Consider the following 12,076-nt stretch of genomic DNA (forward strand, 5'->3'; position numbering starts at 1 on the left):
GCAGCCGACATCTAGTATAAAGGTATGTTGATGTTTATGTAGATGCTGCAAGCTTAATGCAGAATGAAACTAACAGCCGCCACAAACAGCAGGGCAGAGAAACAGCAGCTCCACATCTGTGTCATCTGCAAAACCGGTAACTAGCTCAAAGAAATGTCGATAACTATAATTTGCTGATATAATTTACTGCCAAATGTAGTGACATTACAATCATGCTCTATAAAGTTGTTTTTTTTAATAAAATGCTTATAGTTGATACAATTACTGAATCCTGCTAAAAATGTCCTCAACACGCATTACGAAAAACGCCTCAAATAACTGAAAAATTTTCATTCTTAAACATTTTCTAAATATATACTCAACAATAATAATACAGATGTGCTGTGAACTCGCACAAAAAAAACACTCAGTTTTTTTTAATGGATGCCCGGAAATAGCTAAATATTTGCTAAAAACTATGAAAAGCAGAAGTGACTGCCAGTCCAGGCAGTGGAGTCACGTCACTACGTTACAATGTGGATTTGTCATTAGACGTGCAGGCAGGTTTGCCCATCAAAGCTCAGAAAAAAAAAAAAAAAAAAACCTGAGGTCACAATGTCTTATGAATCAAATCCTGTTATTTCCCAATAGTGTTGAATTTCTGTCTTCTGGTCAAAGAGTTCGGGGCGCATAAATTCCCTGCATAACATCATCTCCAACACTCTTTTGGTGGACTTGAAAAGTTGGGATGGAAGCACTTTGAATTTGCAAACAGTATTTCTTTTTCCTATATGTGTATTTTTAACAAAGTTGTTTGTTTTTTCTTAACCTAATGGGCGTGTTTGTTGACTTTGCAGAAGCAATTTAATAGTCTTTATACTTCCTATGAACGTTTGTTATGATACAAATAAATGGCCCCTGAAGGCAGAGACACGAACATCACCTTCAATCACAGTTGCTTCGGCCTCTAGTTGTCAAAAGAAAAGGCTCTTTTCAGGAGGAAGAAAGTTTTTTGATTGAGCCTTGGATTCGGCCTTAATTGAAACCTTATGTGTGGCATGTGGAATTCTGGGACTTTTGGCTTGCTCCCAAAAATCCACAGAATGTGAAGGTTTTTTTTTTTCCCCTGTTCCCCCCCTCCTCTCTCTCCTTCTCTCTCTCTCTCTCTCTCTCTGCTACCTCTCTTTTTTTCCTTCTTGCAGGGTTTTCTTACATCAGCCCATTGAGTCCCGGTGAAGGCGATTGTGGGACTGAGAGCGAGCGAGAGAAAGAAGGGCTGGGATTTGAACATCCAGCCGTCTCCGTCTCTCTGGAATAATCTAAAATCATCTGTCAACAAATGGTCTGAGAGGATAAAAACAAACAACATCTTACAAGTAAGTCCTCTTTTACTTTGACACTTTTCAACTTTTTCTCCTGTCTTGACTTGCTTCTCTTTGTTGGGACTCTTGAGTCTTAAAACTCTCTGTCTCTCTCTCTCTCTCCTGAAGGGAAAGAAGACAACCTCGAATATTTCCTGAGGTTTTTTCACTTTGTGATTTGCTCTTTGCATATCTGAACTCTGTGTTCTTTTTTTCTTTTGTGTGTGTGAAGTAGCTGCTGTTTGCACGGCAGACGGGACGAGTGGACAGGAGAGTCCCGCAGTGTCAGATTCAGACTCGTCTCTGCTCCGCTGCAGATGCAGCTGTTTTCAAGAGAAACCATTACAAACTCTTTACTTACAGTGGTTGACTGCAAATTTTGGGAAGGCTCATTCCTTCTTCTGAACACTGTTTAAAACAACAACAAATTTCAATTATAATCACTTGGAAAACCAAGTGTAAATGAAGGAAAGTTATTCTATTTAGTTTCTGAACAACCCATTTTGATGCCTACGTACAAAAATGTCGTTCACCTATTTAGGATGCAAATAACAAAATGCACGGGTTAAATCTTAATTTGTTTAACTTTGTTTAAAGCAGGAATCATTGCACCTTATATGCCTCCGCTGGGCACAGTGGCACCCTCACTTCTCTTATCTGTCTTAACTTATCTGATTTAAGAACAATGTGTTTCGACGACCTCGCATCAAGCTCATATTCTTGTTTTCTTTCTTGTGGCCTGGTAGTTTCCAGGACTCTTTTGGAGGAGTTTAACAAATGACTCACTTATGGCCACTCAGATTCTCTCATGCCGAAAAAACAACCCCCCCCAAAAAACAAAACCTGAAATATTGTCGTTTCCAGATTTTGAGAAAAATTCCCATCCCTTGAGTGCTTGTGCTCCTTTTGTGTGTGTGTGTGTGTGTGTGTGTGTGTGTGTGTGTGTGTGTGTGTGTGTGTGTGTGTGTGTGTGTGTGTGTGTGTGTGTGTGTGTGTGTGTGTGTGTGTGTGTGTGTGTGTTCTCCTGTGGTACGTAGGTGTTATGTAGGTGGTATGCAGGTATACTCCTGTGGCATGCGGCTGATAGGCGTTTCACACAGAGGATTCTCTTCTGCCTCACTGGAGTGTTGAAGATATCCATGAGCTCACGGCTCTGACATTTGAACCGTGTTGCTCCACGACCTGAACGGTCAACTGTGAGCTCTGGAAAAGTGTCTCAGATCAATGGAATAACTGTTACAGGAAGGTCAAGCCGGTCCTTCACGACTCTGGGCTGTGGGAGTGATTCTATTGAAACGCGTCATCAGCAGTGTGCAGCGAAACTTTCACATGATTATTCATATTGGACCGTTGGTTTTAGTTATTCAGCCGTAATTGGAATAAAAACCGATGTGCACCTGATGTATATCAGACAGTTTATCATCCTGCAGGCACCAGCAACACCAACACACCAAAGGTCTTATTTCAGGGACTCTCATATAATGAATCACTCTGCGAGATATCCAATTTTGGTTTTTAATTTACGAATTAAACAATCAAATGCTTGTCTACTACAAGTTACACTTCTCTTAGCAAGGCTACATATTGAATGACAAAATGTCATTTCCACTTGGCATTGTGTGGTAGTTTCAATTTGGGGAAATTGTCCTGAAAGCCTATCGAAAAAGAGACTTTTAAAAGTTGCAGTCAATTGTTTTGGGTGAACGCCACAGCTCTAATCACTGCTGTGTGAGACTTTAATGTTCATTCTCTTTTTCTTCTGGGCAAGTGTGGGCTTATTCAAGTTATTAAAAAAAAAACTTGCATCACTCTACAGGCTGAAGCAGGAGATCTCAGTAGATTGTCGACTCGTGTGTGATTTTCAATTTAATCTGATGGAGATTACAGGTGAGGACGATGTCTTTTCTCGTCCTCAGAGGGTCGAAATCACTGCTGGTGGAATCTTTGCACCAGTGTCCACCAGTATCTGTTGGGAGACTACATTTGAAACTGAGACTAAGTAGCTCAGGCTGGGGAGTTTGAAATGTAGTTTTGTGTCAGCTTTGGAAATGTGGTATTGATTAGTCTCTTGATATGTTGATCCATGTTGCTTGACATGTAGTATCTACATTCATACACTAAGATAAATGCTTCAGCCTACAGATGCAGTGAGTTAAAGGTATGTGCATGTGCATGTGCTTCTTGATATTGCTCAGATTTTAGAGTTTGCGTTGAATGCAGGCAAGCTGAGGCTCACTTGGTTTCTTCCAGTCGCATGGTCGATGGTTTGATACTCCCTTTTACTCTGTCCAAGTGTGGAAGTGTCCCGGTGCAAGACGCCAAGGCCTTGAATTGCTGTCAGTGGACATTGAGCAACTTGCTTGTTCGCTGTCACCAGTGTGTGTGCACATGTGTGTGTTTGTGAATGAGGGAAACCTGAATTGTGAAATTGAAATGGCTGTCAAGAAACAGTTCCATAAAACCCTCTGATTTGGGCAGCTGTGGCTCAGTTGGTAGTGTTGGTCATCTTCCAATCCAGACAGTGGTTCAATCCTCTATCTTGCTCTTTCCGTAAATTGAAGTCTGTAGAGACTAGATCTCTGTCTGCTGAAGTGAATAGAGAATGTTTGCCCCCTGCCCACACCCGGGTTTGAATCCCTCACCAAACACCAAACAGAAATAACTGTTCCATTTGGCCTTTGACAAATATAATTGAATTGAAATGTCAATGGAATTGCTCCAAATGAAGGTTGAGAATTACAGCCAACACCACTAATATGAGATAATTGAATATATTCAAGACTGTGAAGACGGCTGAAGCAGTGAAATCTTGCTTTGACACAAGATGTTGCTCCCACTTGAAAGTGAACCTTCGATTCAGAGTAAAGTCACTTTCCAAAGCTCATTGCTGGTATCCAACAGTACACATCTGGCTGCAACACACAAATCACGCTGCTTTGGCCAAATGACAGCAACCAAACACAAAACTGGTATCAACACATGAGCAGCATGCCCAGAGTTCTAGGCCTATGAAGACCTTCACATCTTTTTGTTTTCTAAAGACAGAACCGTTCAGTCTGACTTTCAAAATAAAGCCTCATATTGGCACACATTTGAGAATGATTTTTATTGCTTAATCCCGATTGTCATCATCGATTGACAAGTGAGCTTTATTGTGTAGGTTTATAACCATGTGTGCTGGTGGAGGGATAAATCCTCACACCCCAAGCATTTTACACAGAGCTGTTGATGTAAAGGTATAGAAACCATTTATCCAAAATAATAAAGGACCTGCACACTTTTGACCTGCTCAGGAGTCCCATCTCTGTTGACACATGTTTAATTTAATTAAAGCCAGCTATTTAAGCAAGGCAAATTTATTTATAGAGTGCCATTCAAACGCATGGCAATTCACAGCGCTTTACAAAGAAATACAATAAAGCTTTACAAAGAAATAAGAAATATATTATTAAAAGAAATACATTAAATGAAAGAAATACATTAAAACAAATAATGAAGCTTTGCCATGAGCACAAATCTATAGCCAGAGGACTTCGAACAATTTTAGAACTTGATGTACTGGAAATGTAATGAAGACAAATTGACATTATATAAGAAGCCACACTGAACAAAGATGAGTGTAACAGGTATGCTAGTTGCTACAGAGTTGTAACCCACTTTAGTGTTGTGATTGACCTTATTTTATAAACAGGAGACAGTTGACACTGTGTTTTGTTAAGTGTGATCATCATAAACAATAATGAGTAAACTGCTTAATCTGTCTAATAAGCCCTCGGGTAAAATGTGATTTTATGTAGGTAATCTGGAACCATACTGTCATTCAACATTCTAATGACAATCCCAGATTAAAACTTCATCTGCAGCACAGGGTTGTCACATGTTGTGATTCTTCTGAGTAGGCGTTTTAGGAACTTGCTCTTGTCTTGTGATCTTGTCACCCCTCTCCATCCAACTCCACATGCTTTTTGTTCTTATAATTGTGCTGCAAGGAACAAAGAAGACTTATAAGTACAAGTCAACCACATAAATTGCGTAACGCATTAAATGAAAATTCACGGGTTTACCACACGATTGAAGTCAAGGAATGCACTGGTGACTGCACAATGAGCGGTTATGACAGTGTAAGAGTGTGTGGGTGTGGATTTTTCAGTGAAGTTTTCTTTGTTGTCTCCTGGTTGGGATGAATTTCTGTAAAGAGGAAACTGTCTTTATGGTACTCTTTCTCGAAGCAGAGTGAATCCTTGCTTCAGGGTTTTGCTTAAGGGGTTTTATTGCACAGCAGATTCTGTACTCATATTTCCTTTGTTCAATTTGACCAGATGCCCCGCAGTCATTTACTATTTGATGCGCGCATGCGCTGCTATATGGGTAAATGGGGAGTATTACAAGTGTCTCACCACTACATCTTTGTGACATGTCTTTTCAATTAACAACAGTTCCTTCAGGATCATGGAGGCCGACAAAACAAAACCTCACAAACAGACCCCAATCACACACCACAGCAAGGACTGTAATTTCACCCCCCTCATTCAAAACACTGCAGAAGAAGAGGCACCCGGTACTTAAGTAGCTTTAGCTGTAACCCGACGCCGACGTTGTTTGATTGGAAGTGTGTTCAAATCAATGCTTCTGGCAGGAGAGAAGCAGCTGCACGCTCACTCGCCGAGGTGCACACTGTAATTTGGTATAAATAGTGCCATTTCAGGGAACATCGTGCCTAAAATACCACGCTGTTGACTTTGTATCCCCACACGTGCGTGAACTTCGACCCTGGCCGAACCAGAGCCCCACTCGTCAACTAACATTTGACAGTGATTAGGTTACATGCAGCCTGATTAAACCTGCCGGCGAGGTTTGTCCCTCTTCTTCCTCTCTTTCTTTTCTTTCTCTGGCTTCAGGTTCACTTCTGAGAAAATACAGTGATTTACAAAAAAAAAAAATATTATTATTTTGAACAACCAGATATTTAGCTTTTGCTGAGATATTTTCCATTGTGGAGTGGTGACTAAACTTTGAAAGGAGATAGATTGTATTAAAAAAAAAAGGAATATGAAGCATATAAAACACAAGTGCTCGTTGTCGCTCAGCAGTCACAAACTCGAGGCTTGACTCGGTTTGCAAATGTGGCATTGGTGTTTCTGATTCCTTGTCATACTTCAACTGTTTACACGAGGCACTCTTTATGTTTATCTGTTTGTCTGATGCTTATTATCTCTTCCCCCAAGTTGTGGTCACTCAGATCTCTCCTAAATTATGGGCTGCCAGGGCGGATCTGAGGTAATATTTCAGCATCAAAAGGACCTCATGACTTGCTGCAGGGCAAAAATGACAATCTGTGCGGTGAAAGAGACGTCACAGCTGATTTATCAGACTGTAGACTAACTTATGACAGCCACGCTATTTATGTGTCCTTTCAGTTGATTATTTGTGCTGTCATCTTTTGTGTTAACAAAGGTGGATAGCAACTGGCTACGTTTACTCAAGTGCTGTACAACCTCTCTTGGAGGGTACGTTTTGTTCATCTTTTGATAGTAATTCTCTTGTGATACATTTATGTATCACTATGGGAATAGGAGTAGGAAAATAAATGAAGATATATCTATTAGGTTTGCACTTAGCAATAAATGTTGATGTTCTGAATGTTATTACATCCTTTGAGACAGCCGCCTTTCGTTCGATGGTTTGAGTGGGATTCTGCAGTGTGCAGCAGATGGGCCGCTGCTTTAACTGCGGAGCCGGAAAAGGAAAAAGTTTCTAGGCGTGGGCTGCTACATTTTCCATTCTGACAGTGTACCAGTAAAGTTCAAGTCCTGGATATTCAATCAAAACCGTTCTCCAGTCAGATTTCAGGCTGCTCTCCTTACATAACAAACACAGCCCCGGTCACTGCAGGATGCTCACAATGAACAGCCTGAACCTCTGTTGGTAGATTTCTGCAAGTAAAAAGCTGTGATCAATTTGTAGACTTGTTGTTTTTCTTAATTTCCCCCGTGTGGCTCTTAAATATGAGCTGATGGTTGTTGTTGTTTTTTTTTTTTTTTACAAGCATCTTGATGGACACATGTCACAAAGTTCTCCAGAGGCCCAACTGCAGGTTTGAACCAGTCAAACCTCACATAAAGCAGTGACTGTGGCCCAGTGAGAAAAGGCAAATGTCATAGTGTGACTCAGTTGGTACAGTAGATCATCTTCCAATCTATAATTTGATGATTCGACGCCTAAGAGATTTAACCTCAAATAGGTGCCAATGTTCAGCCAACACGTTACATGGCAGCCGTCACCACTGGTAAGTCTGATCGACTGAATATGACTGAAGACACTTTCAGGAGGTACTTATTTTTCTTTTGTTTTGGTGAACCTGGATGTGTCCACTGGTGTTTGGATTCACTGTAATCTGTGATAGATTGGATAAAGGGTCCACAGCTTTTCTTTCTTTTTTGCTTTTCTTTCTTATTTGTTTATTGGATTTTCTCAAACGGACCAGTCGGTTAGATATAATCAAACAGCAAAACTGAAAAATAATCAAACAAAACATACACACATAGAACCCACACCCCTATCCAAAACAAAACAAAAAGACACATCAGTCATTAAAAAACAGAGAAAACTGTCCACATCTTTCACTTTCAAATGTCCAGCAGGTCATCCTGAGAGAACTTAATCAATTTAACCTGTTGAAGGCAAGGCCCCAAAATATTGTAGAATTTTTTTGGATAAATAATTGACCTCAGCTTTATTAGAGACACTCTGGGGATGCAACTATGTTATAAAATTGTATTTTTCAGAAGAAAATACAGGCTGTCTCATAGTCTGTTGCACAATTTGACCCCTGAACTTCCTTTAGGAGCGGAATTACAGCAGGACATGATGTAAAAGAAGAGAATATGTGACAATACTGGGCAGGGCCGGCTATTTCCACTCTCGCATGTGAAGCAGTGCAGCACCATAGACTTTCAGCTTTGGCTTCATGTTACTTAAAAACTTTTGCTAACAAAGCAAAATCATGTTTTTATTCGCAGTGTCATGGAATCAAAACCTGCCCTCTCCTCTGTATATCATTACATGTGCACATGTGGAGAAAACTATTCAACAATTCAGCATGTGGCCCGAAGCAAAATGCTCCTCTCAGTGTCGTGTTTACCCAATAGGAGATGGTTTTCTGTGGAGATTTCTTCGTGAATTGCGTGTGTGCGTGCGCATGTATGGGGTTTTTTGTTTTTTTGCACCTCATTTTCTGATTTACTGATGTATATTTACATGGCTATATTTACATGGCTCCACCAGCGTTCGACTGGGAAATGTGATTTGGACTATGAGTCTTCTCATAAAAATAAAATATCTGTGCTCCTATATTATCGCCTGGAGGGGAATGCAAGAGGAAGTAATAGAAAGCACATGTGGATGTTATTGCGCATAGCATATGGGTACTCTGGATACCAATCACAATCTGTTCTAACTGTACACACACACGCACACACACACACACACACACACACACACACACACACACACACACATGCAGACACACACACACACACACACACACACACACATGCAGACACACACACACACACACACACACACACTACATTATAGAAGTAAACTTTATTGTAGCTTACTGGCAGTGGATGCCTATAGCATTACACTGAATAGTTTACCGTACTACTATAATGAACTTTCTAGTATTATTGGTGTATTTACATTTACTAGTCTATGTCTGCTTCACATTTAGATTAAGATGAGATCAAATGGGATCAACTCATTAGAGACTTGGTGGTGAGATCATTGACAGCAACTTTACAATTTTACATTTTGAGGTTGGACTGGAGATGAGTGGACCAGGTTGTATTTCACAGTGGTGAAGTGGTGAGCACGGTCACGGTTCAAGTCTGAGCCTTTTTGTGTGGGGTTTTTGCGTGTTTCTCCTATGCGTGTGTTCACTTCGTACTATATTGGTGACGCTGAACTGGCGTGGATTTGACCGTATCCTGATGCATCTCCTTAATTCAATCATTTGATTACAACAGCATTTACAAAGAATCAAATGTGTGTTTTTGGCTGTAGTACCTGGAGAAAAGTCTCCCACGACCCATGCGTACACGCGTTTTATCTTTTATGAGGCCGTATTTGCTAACGGTCATTTTTTTTCTTCCAATTGTAAAATTGAATGAACAGACACCTAACAAGTCATATCTACAATATTTCACAGTAATTCAGACATTTTGAATGATTTTAAATGTGTAAAGTGGTACAAAAGTGGTTTATTCACACTGATTTCGAAGTATTTTCAAATAATTTCCCCCCCCCCCCCGACATTTTTATAAATTTCCTACTGGTTTGGCCTCTAAATGTTTAACCAGGACAATAAAATGTTACTGATCAGCTAAGTGTTGAGCTTGAAATTATTTCCCTTGGGTCAGTGCTGTGATTATTAAAGCAATGCCCTTCTTCTTCTCCGGCCTTTGTGCTTTTCTCCCCATTGCTTTCAGTTGGGATCCGACATCAAACATCAGTTTTTGGTGGCTGAAACGAGAAGTTTTCAGTCTCTCTCTCAAGCCTGGGAGTCTATACTGCTCTTCTCTCGCAGAGGTTTTTGTAAAAGCCACATATGTTGACACTGGTGTGTGTGTGTGTGTGTGTGTGTGTGTGTGTGTGTGTGTGTGTGTGTGTGTGTGTGTGTGTGTGTGTGTGTGTGTGTGTGTGTGTGTGTGTGTGTGTGTGTGTGTGTGTGTGTGTGTGTGTGTGTGTGTGTGTGTGTGTGAGAGAGAGAGAGAGAGAGAGTGAGAAAGAGAGACAGAGACAGGGAAAAGTGCCAAGTAAACCTGTGTGTTGACTTTACAGGCTTTCCCAGGCTGCAGGACCTGGTGGTTCACCAATGTTGCTCTGTGTGCACGGCCCATCACTCGGATTATTTACACAAACAAGAATGACCGGGAAAACGACATCAAATTACCATCCGGCAGCGATCTGCAGGATCACTTGGGACCGAGCTCTTACTGAAATGCACAAGTATGTTTCAAGGCATGTGAGGCCAGCAACCACAAAGGTGAACGTCGGTCCGCAGAGGCTTGGTTTTCTGATTCGAATGCTTCACTTTTCCTGTGGGTTAAATTGAATTCAGACAATCATGGATGTATCTCGTGTTTTCAATCCAACCAACTGTTTGCTGTGTGTGTGTGCGCGTACATGAGAGAGAGAGTGGGTTCCTCAGCGGAGTATCTGTCCTTCACCACTTCCTCAACTAGCCAGGAGGGATTTGACATTTATGGGGTACAGACTCTCTCTTGTACACCAGAAAGAGACACTCATGTCGTTTTGCTCCAAGTGGATACAATAAAATCTGCCTGCTGCATATCAGCATTGGGTGTTTATAATATCCTGTCCGATTCTGAACAAAGGTCCAGTCAGCTTGATTAAAGGTTATTCTGTCTCGGCTACGTAACGTCTGTGCAGTGTGTGTGTGTGTGGTGCTGGGATGACGTGCATTAGTCCAGCATATCAGTAAATATATCTGAACCCAGACGCCATATATATGGAAACCTGACATGTGAGGTATTGTGTTAAATGTAAAGCGACATACCGTAACTCCCTCTGGTACAGTAGATACAGTAATTTCTCACCACACTCGGGACCATTTACCACAAGTTTTTTTGTTTTTATATGGGATCCCTGGTGAGAAAGCAACACCGTAAATGAATGTTATGCTGTGATGTTGTTCGTTGAGAATGTGAAGGTTCAGAACAGTAACACTTTGTTGCTGATGGGAAAAGTAATACAATTTACACCATATAAGAAGGTAAAGGCAGAAACTAAAAGGCTCAGTTTGACACAGATCTGAAAATTCAAAGTACTCAGACCTCGAGATACTTTTATCCATTGGGTGTTTCTATGAAATACTTTCCCTCCATTCACATGAAGGGGGTCGTGACTCGGCCGAGCCAGTGCAGATAATTTGGGCCTTTTATTTGATCTGCGTGTTTGCTTTGTTGTCTGTCTGTCATTGTGACTCGTTCGTTTGCTTAAATTGTAATGAATGTCTGTTTTTTAGTTGTCTATTTTGTGAGTGTGTGTGTGCGTGTGTGCGTATGTGTGTGGGGGGGTTCTGATACGCGTTGACACATTTCTGACACACTAGAATAAACATAAACATAAACAAAAGCCAGCAGTGTCTCTTATAAAGTAATAAACATTTAATATACAGAAATGCAGCTCCAAAGGTGAAATCTAATCGACATAGTGGGTGTACGCAGTAGCAACTCCTGTTTCTCATAAGTAGATTATATGGTGTAAATTGTACTTAAGTATATGTCAAATTGCGTACTTTAGAAGTCATAAAAGTACAATTACCCCAAATTACAACACAATTACAGTGATATCAGAGGGTTATTTGTAAATACTGATTTACTGCTGCCAGGCTTTTAGCAGAGCTGAGCTGACGAGCTGCTGGCTATATACTGTATGTTTTCAAAACTGCTGTCAGTCTCACCAAGGTTGTAGCAGGAATGTAACAGAGCACAATACAGCAAACTATTACTTTGACCACAAGTTATATACTGCTTTAGGTTTTTATTTTTTTGACTGGAATAAGATGAACTGCATAAAGACATGATACTACAATTGTATAAAAAGAAATGTTAACTGGCTCCACTTCATAGCAGTTTAATGTTAATGGGGATTTTTTTTTTAATAATAATAATCTCATTTACTAAGTCAAATGCAAAAGCAAAATAACACCA

The 12,076-nt window shown here is 40.5% G+C and overlaps 1 protein-coding gene across 3 annotated transcripts in view; it reads left to right on the top strand.

Moving 5' to 3' along the window:
* The first annotated feature begins 1,216 nt into the window (after positions 1–1,216).
* The window catches only part of ddr2a (discoidin domain receptor tyrosine kinase 2a), a 35,887-nt gene continuing 25,027 nt past the window's right edge, over positions 1,217–12,076 (top strand). For 2 of the 3 annotated variants that reach the window (XM_080506697.1, XM_080506698.1), the window contains exon 1: positions 1,217–1,355. The gene's annotated coding sequence lies outside the window, so the exon portion shown is untranslated. The remainder of the gene's footprint in view (positions 1,356–12,076) is intronic. The other variant, XM_080506699.1, reaches the window with a different exon arrangement.

Source organism: Blennius ocellaris, assembly GCF_963422515.1.
Source record: "Blennius ocellaris genome assembly, chromosome: 12".
NCBI lineage: Eukaryota > Metazoa > Chordata > Actinopteri > Blenniiformes > Blenniidae > Blennius > Blennius ocellaris.